The sequence below is a fragment of the Dendrobates tinctorius genome, unplaced genomic scaffold (genome assembly GCF_039654945.1).
Source record: "Dendrobates tinctorius isolate UK_male_01 unplaced genomic scaffold, ASM3965494v1 ptg000019l, whole genome shotgun sequence".
Classification (NCBI taxonomy): domain Eukaryota; kingdom Metazoa; phylum Chordata; class Amphibia; order Anura; family Dendrobatidae; genus Dendrobates; species Dendrobates tinctorius.
In genome coordinates, this window is record NW_027361687.1 from 43,999,291 (window position 1) to 44,009,269 (window position 9,979).

The following is a 9,979-nucleotide window of genomic DNA, read 5'->3' on the forward strand; positions in this document are numbered from 1 at the left end:
TCATAATCATTGATGTCATAATCATTGGATGATGTCATAATCATTTTGTTGATGTCATAATCATTGGATGATGTCATAATCATTAGATGATGTCATAATCATTTTGTTGATGTCATAATCATTTGATGATGTCATAATCATTTGATGTCATAATCATTTTGTTGATGTCATAATGATTTGATGATGTCATAATGATTTTGTTGATGTCATAATCATTTGATGATGCCATAATCATTTTGTTGATGTCATAATCATTTGATGATGTCATAATCATTGATGTCATAATCATTGGATGATGTCATAATCATTTTGTTGATGTCATAATCATTTGATGATGTCATAATCATTAGATGATGTCATAATCATTTTGTTGATGTCATAATCATTTGATGATGTCATAATCATTGATGTCATAATCATTGGATGATGTCATAATCATTTTGTTGATGTCATAATCATTGGATGATGTCATAATCATTAGATGATGTCATAATCATTTTGTTGATGTCATAATCATTTGATGATGTCATAATCATTAGATGATGTCATAATCATTTTGTTGATGTCATAATCATTTGATGATGTCATAATCATTGATGTCATAATCATTGGATGATGTCATAATCATTTTGTTGATGTCATAATCATTGGATGATGTCATAATCATTGGATGATGTCATAATCATTTTGTTGATGTCATAATCATTTGATGATGTCATAATCATTTGATGTCATAATCATTGGATGATGTCATAATCATTTTTTTGATGTCATAATCATTTGATGATGTCATAATCATTTTGTTGATGTCATAATCAGTTGATGATGTCATAATCATTTGATGTCATAATCATTGAATGATGTCATAATCATTTTGTTGATGTCATAATCATTTGATGATGTCATAATCATTTGATGATGTCATAATGATTTTGTTGATGTCATAATCATTTGATGATGCCATAATCATTTTGTTGATGTCATAATCATTTTATGATGTCATAATCATTTTGTTGATGTCATAATCATTTTGTTGATGTCATAATGATTTGATGATGTCATAATCATTTGATGTCATAATCATTGGATGATGTCATAATCATTTTGTTCATGTCATAATCATTTCATGATGTCGTAATCATTAGATGATGTCATAATCATTTTGTTGATGTCATAATCATTTGATGATGTCATAATCATTGATGTCATAATCATTGGATGATGTCATAATCATTTTGTTGATGTCATAATCATTGGATGATGTCATAATCATTAGATGATGTCATAATCATTTTGTTGATGTCATAATCATTTGATGATGTCATAATCATTTGATGTCATAATCATTTTGTTGATGTCATAATGATTTGATGATGTCATAATCATTTGATGATGTCATAATCATTAGATGATGTCATAATCATTTTGTTGATGTCATAATCATTTGATGATGTCATAATCATTTTGTTGATGTCATAATCATTTTGTTGATGTCATAATGATTTGATGATATCATAATCATTTGATGTCATAATCATTGGATGATGTCATAATCATTTTGTTGATGTCATAATCATTTGATGACGTCGTAATCATTTGATTTCATAATCATTGGATGATGTCATAATCATTTGATGATGTCATAATGGTTTTGTTGATGTCATAATCATTTGATGATGCCATAATCATTTTGTTGATGTCATAATCATTTTGTTGATGTCATAATCATGTGATGATGTCATAATCATTGGATGATGTCATAATCATTTTGTTGATGTCATAATCATGTGATGATGTCATAATCATTTTGTTGATGTCATTATCATTTGATGATGTCATAATCATTTGATGTCATAATCATTGGATGATGCCATAATCATTTTGTTGATGTCATAATCATTTGATGATGTCATAATCATTAGATGATGTCATAATCATTTTGTTGATGTCATAATCATTGGATGATGTCATAATCATTGGATGATGTCATAATCATTTTGTTGATGTCATAATCATTGGATGATGTCATAATCATTTGATGTCATAATCATTGGATGATGTCATAATCATTTTGTTGATGTCATAATCATTTGATGATGTCATAATCATTTGATGATGTCATAATCATTTTGTTGATGTCATAATGATTTGATGATGTCATAATCATTGGATGATGTCATAATCATTTTGTTGATGTCATAATAATTTTATGATGTCATAATCATTTTGTTGATGTCATAATCAATGGATGATGTCATAATCCTTTTGTTGATGTCATAATCATTTGATGATGTCATAATCATTAGATGATGTCATAATCATTTTGTTGATGTCATAATCATTTGATGATGTCATAATCATTTTGTTGATGTCATAATCATTTTGTTGATGTCATAATGATTTGATGATGTCATAATCATTTTGTTGATGTCATAATCATTAGATGATGTCATAATCATTTTGTTGATGTCATAATCATTAGATGATGTCATAATCATTTTGTTGATGTCATAATCATTTGATGATGTCGTAATCATTAGATGATGTCATAAACATTTTGTTGATGTCATAATCATTTGATGATGTCATAATCATTGATGTCATAATCATTGGATGATGTCATAATCATTGATGTCATAATCATTGGATGATGTCATAATCATTTTGTTGATGTCATAATCATTGGATGATGTCATAATCATTAAATGATGTCATAATCATTTTGTTGATGTCATAATCATTTGATGATGTCATAATCATTTGATGTCATAATCATTTTGTTGATGTCATAATGATTTGATGATGTCATAATCATTTGATGATGTCATAATCATTAAATGATGTCATAATCATTTTGTTGATGTCATAATCATTTGATGATGTCATAATCATTTTGTTGATGTCATAATCATTTTGTTGATGTCATAATGATTTGATGATATCATAATCATTTGATGTCATAATCATTGGATGATGTCATAATCATTTTGTTGATGTCATAATCATTTGATGATGTCGTAATCATTTGATTTCATAATCATTGGATGATGTCATAATCATTTGATGATGTCATAATGATTTTGTTGATGTCATAATCATTTGATGATGCCATAATCATTTTGTTGATGTCATAATCATTTGATGATGTCATAATCATTGATGTCATAATCATTGGATGATGTCATAATCATTTTGTTGATGTCATAATCATTTGATGATGTCATAATCATTAGATGATGTCATAATCATTTTGTTGATGTCATAATCATTTGATGATGTCATAATCATTGATGTCATAATCATTGGATGATGTCATAATCATTTTGTTGATGTCATAATCATTGGATGATGTCATAATCATTAGATGATGTCATAATCATTTTGTTGATGTCATAATCATTTGATGATGTCATAATCATTAGATGATGTCATAATCATTTTGTTGATGTCATAATCATTTGATGATGTCATAATCATTGATGTCATAATCATTGGATGATGTCATAATCATTTTGTTGATGTCATAATCATTGGATGATGTCATAATCATTAGATGATGTCATAATCATTTTGTTGATGTCATAATCATTTGATGATGTCATAATCATTTGATGTCATAATCATTTTGTTGATGTCATAATGATTTGATGATGTCATAATGATTTTGTTGATGTCATAATCATTTGATGATGCCATAATCATTTTGTTGATGTCATAATCATTTGATGATGTCATAATCATTGATGTCATAATCATTGGATGATGTCATAATCATTTTGTTGATGTCATAATCATTTGATGATGTCATAATCATTAGATGATGTCATAATCATTTTGTTGATGTCATAATCATTTGATGATGTCATAATCATTGATGTCATAATCATTGGATGATGTCATAATCATTTTGTTGATGTCATAATCATTGGATGATGTCATAATCATTAGATGATGTCATAATCATTTTGTTGATGTCATAATCATTTGATGATGTCATAATCATTAGATGATGTCATAATCATTTTGTTGATGTCATAATCATTTGATGATGTCATAATCATTGATGTCATAATCATTGGATGATGTCATAATCATTTTGTTGATGTCATAATCATTGGATGATGTCATAATCATTGGATGATGTCATAATCATTTTGTTGATGTCATAATCATTTGATGATGTCATAATCATTTGATGTCATAATCATTGGATGATGTCATAATCATTTTTTTGATGTCATAATCATTTGATGATGTCATAATCATTTTGTTGATGTCATAATCAGTTGATGATGTCATAATCATTTGATGTCATAATCATTGAATGATGTCATAATCATTTTGTTGATGTCATAATCATTTGATGATGTCATAATCATTTGATGATGTCATAATGATTTTGTTGATGTCATAATCATTTGATGATGCCATAATCATTTTGTTGATGTCATAATCATTTTATGATGTCATAATCATTTTGTTGATGTCATAATCATTTTGTTGATGTCATAATGATTTGATGATGTCATAATCATTTGATGTCATAATCATTGGATGATGTCATAATCATTTTGTTGATGTCATAATCATTTCATGATGTCGTAATCATTAGATGATGTCATAATCATTTTGTTGATGTCATAATCATTTGATGATGTCATAATCATTGATGTCATAATCATTGGATGATGTCATAATCATTTTGTTGATGTCATAATCATTGGATGATGTCATAATCATTAGATGATGTCATAATCATTTTGTTGATGTCATAATCATTTGATGATGTCATAATCATTTGATGTCATAATCATTTTGTTGATGTCATAATGATTTGATGATGTCATAATCATTTGATGATGTCATAATCATTAGATGATGTCATAATCATTTTGTTGATGTCATAATCATTTGATGATGTCATAATCATTTTGTTGATGTCATAATCATTTTGTTGATGTCATAATGATTTGATGATGTCATAATCATTTGATGTCATAATCATTGGATGATGTCATAATCATTTTGTTGATGTCATAATCATTTCATGATGTCGTAATCATTAGATGATGTCATAATCATTTTGTTGATGTCATAATCATTTGATGATGTCATAATCATTGATGTCATAATCATTGGATGATGTCATAATCATTTTGTTGATGTCATAATCATTGGATGATGTCATAATCATTAGATGATGTCATAATCATTTTGTTGATGTCATAATCATTTGATGATGTCATAATCATTTGATGTCATAATCATTTTGTTGATGTCATAATGATTTGATGATGTCATAATCATTTGATGATGTCATAATCATTAGATGATGTCATAATCATTTTGTTGATGTCATAATCATTTGATGATGTCATAATCATTTTGTTGATGTCATAATCATTTTGTTGATGTCATAATGATTTGATGATATCATAATCATTTGATGTCATAATCATTGGATGATGTCATAATCATTTTGTTGATGTCATAATCATTTGATGATGTCGTAATCATTTGATTTCATAATCATTGGATGATGTCATAATCATTTGATGATGTCATAATGATTTTGTTGATGTCATAATCATTTGATGATGCCATAATCATTTTGTTGATGTCATAATCATTTGATGATGTCATAATCATTGATGTCATAATCATTGGATGATGTCATAATCATTTTGTTGATGTCATAATCATTTGATGATGTCATAATCATTAGATGATGTCATAATCATTTTGTTGATGTCATAATCATTTGATGATGTCATAATCATTGATGTCATAATCATTGGATGATGTCATAATCATTTTGTTGATGTCATAATCATTGGATGATGTCATAATCATTAGATGATGTCATAATCATTTTGTTGATGTCATAATCATTTGATGATGTCATAATCATTTGATGTCATAATCATTTTGTTGATGTCATAATGATTTGATGATGTCATAATCATTTTGTTGATGTCATAATCATTTGATGATGTCATAATCATTTGATGTCATAATCATTTTGTTGATGTCATAATCATTTGATGATGTCATAATCATTTGATGTCATAATCATTTGATGATGTCATAATCATTGGATGATGTCATAATCATTTTGTTGATGTCATATTCATTTGATGATGTCATAATCATTTGATGTCATAATCATTGGATGATGTCATAATCATTTTTTTGATGTCATAATCATTTGATGATGTCATAATCATTTTGTTGATGTCATAATCATTTGATGATGTCATAATCATTTGATGTCATAATCATTGAATGATGTCATAATCATTTTGTTGATGTCATAATCATTTGATGATGTCATAATCATTTGATGATGTCATAATGATTTTGTTGATGTCATAATCATTTGATGATGCCATAATCATTTTGTTGATGTCATAATCATTTTATGATGTCATAATCATTTTGTTGATGTCATAATCATTTTGTTGATGTCATAATGATTTGATGATGTCATAATCATTTGATGTCATAATCATTGGATGATGTCATAATCATTTTGTTGATGTCATAATCATTTCATGATGTCGTAATCATTAGATGATGTCATAATCATTTTGTTGATGTCATAATCATTTGATGATGTCATAATCATTGATGTCATAATCATTGGATGATGTCATAATCATTTTGTTGATGTCATAATCATTGGATGATGTCATAATCATTAGATGATGTCATAATCATTTTGTTGATGTCATAATCATTTGATGATGTCATAATCATTTGATGTCATAATCATTTTGTTGATGTCATAATGATTTGATGATGTCATAATCATTTGATGATGTCATAATCATTAGATGATGTCATAATCATTTTGATGATGTCATAATCATTTGATGATGTCATAATCATTTTGTTGATGTCATAATCATTTTGTTGATGTCATAATGATTTGATGATATCATAATCATTTGATGTCATAATCATTGGATGATGTCATAATCATTTTGTTGATGTCATAATCATTTGATGATGTCGTAATCATTTGATTTCATAATCATTGGATGATGTCATAATCATTTGATGATGTCATAATGATTTTGTTGATGTCATAATCATTTGATGATGCCATAATCATTTTGTTGATGTCATAATCATTTGATGATGTCATAATCATTGATGTCATAATCATTGGATGATGTCATAATCATTTTGTTGATGTCATAATCATGTGATGATGTCATAATCATTAGATGATGTCATAATCATTTTGTTGATGTCATAATCATTTGATGATGTCATAATCATTTGATGATGTCATAATCATTTTGTTGATGTCATAATCATTTGATGATGTCATAATCATTTTGTTGATGTCATTATCATTTGATGATGTCATAATCATTTGATGTCATAATCATTGGATGATGCCATAATCATTTTGTTGATGTCATAATCATTTGATGATGTCATAATCATTAGATGATGTCATAATCATTTTGTTGATGTCATAATCATTGGATGATGTCATAATCATTGGATGATGTCATAATCATTTTGTTGATGTCATAATCATTGGATGATGTCATAATCATTTGATGTCATAATCATTGGATGATGTCATAATCATTTTGTTGATGTCATAATCATTTGATGATGTCATAATCATTTGATGATGTCATAATCATTTTGTTGATGTCATAATCATTTGATGATGTCGTAATCATTTGATTTCATAATCATTGGATGATGTCATAATCATTTGATGATGTCATAATGATTTTGTTGATGTCATAATCATTTGATGATGCCATAATCATTTTGTTGATGTCATAATCATTTGATGATGTCATAATCATTGATGTCATAATCATTGGATGATGTCATAATCATTTTGTTGATGTCATAATCATTTGATGATGTCATAATCATTAGATGATGTCATAATCATTTTGTTGATGTCATAATCATTTGATGATGTCATAATCATTGATGTCATAATCATTGGATGATGTCATAATCATTTTGTTGATGTCATAATCATTGGATGATGTCATAATCATTAGATGATGTCATAATCATTTTGTTGATGTCATAATCATTTGATGATGTCATAATCATTAGATGATGTCATAATCATTTTGTTGATGTCATAATCATTTGATGATGTCATAATCATTGATGTCATAATCATTGGATGATGTCATAATCATTTTGTTGATGTCATAATCATTGGATGATGTCATAATCATTTTGTTGATGTCATAATCATTGGATGATGTCATAATCATTAGATGATGTCATAATCATTTTGTTGATGTCATAATCATTTGATGATGTCATAATCATTTGATGTCATAATCATTTTGTTGATGTCATAATGATTTGATGATGTCATAATGATTTTGTTGATGTCATAATCATTTGATGATGCCATAATCATTTTGTTGATGTCATAATCATTTGATGATGTCATAATCATTGATGTCATAATCATTGGATGATGTCATAATCATTTTGTTGATGTCATAATCATTTGATGATGTCATAATCATTAGATGATGTCATAATCATTTTGTTGATGTCATAATCATTTGATGATGTCATAATCATTGATGTCATAATCATTGGATGATGTCATAATCATTTTGTTGATGTCATAATCATTGGATGATGTCATAATCATTAGATGATGTCATAATCATTTTGTTGATGTCATAATCATTTGATGATGTCATAATCATTAGATGATGTCATAATCATTTTGTTGATGTCATAATCATTTGATGATGTCATAATCATTGATGTCATAATCATTGGATGATGTCATAATCATTTTGTTGATGTCATAATCATTGGATGATGTCATAATCATTGGATGATGTCATAATCATTTTGTTGATGTCATAATCATTTGATGATGTCATAATCATTTGATGTCATAATCATTGGATGATGTCATAATCATTTTTTTGATGTCATAATCATTTGATGATGTCATAATCATTTTGTTGATGTCATAATCAGTTGATGATGTCATAATCATTTGATGTCATAATCATTGAATGATGTCATAATCATTTTGTTGATGTCATAATCATTTGATGATGTCATAATCATTTGATGATGTCATAATGATTTTGTTGATGTCATAATCATTTGATGATGCCATAATCATTTTGTTGATGTCATAATCATTTTATGATGTCATAATCATTTTGTTGATGTCATAATCATTTTGTTGATGTCATAATGATTTGATGATGTCATAATCATTTGATGTCATAATCATTGGATGATGTCATAATCATTTTGTTGATGTCATAATCATTTCATGATGTCGTAATCATTAGATGATGTCATAATCATTTTGTTGATGTCATAATCATTTGATGATGTCATAATCATTGATGTCATAATCATTGGATGATGTCATAATCATTTTGTTGATGTCATAATCATTGGATGATGTCATAATCATTAGATGATGTCATAATCATTTTGTTGATGTCATAATCATTTGATGATGTCATAATCATTTGATGTCATAATCATTTTGTTGATGTCATAATGATTTGATGATGTCATAATCATTTGATGATGTCATAATCATTAGATGATGTCATAATCATTTTGTTGATGTCATAATCATTTGATGATGTCATAATCATTTTGTTGATGTCATAATCATTTTGTTGATGTCATAATGATTTGATGATATCATAATCATTTGATGTCATAATCATTGGATGATGTCATAATCATTTTGTTGATGTCATAATCATTTGATGATGTCGTAATCATTTGATGTCATAATCATTTTGTTGATGTCATAATCATTTGATGATGTCATAATCATTTGATGTCATAATCATTTGATGATGTCATAATCATTGGATGATGTCATAATCATTTTGTTGATGTCATATTCATTTGATGATGTCATAATCATTTGATGTCATAATCATTGGATGATGTCATAATCATTTTTTTGATGTCA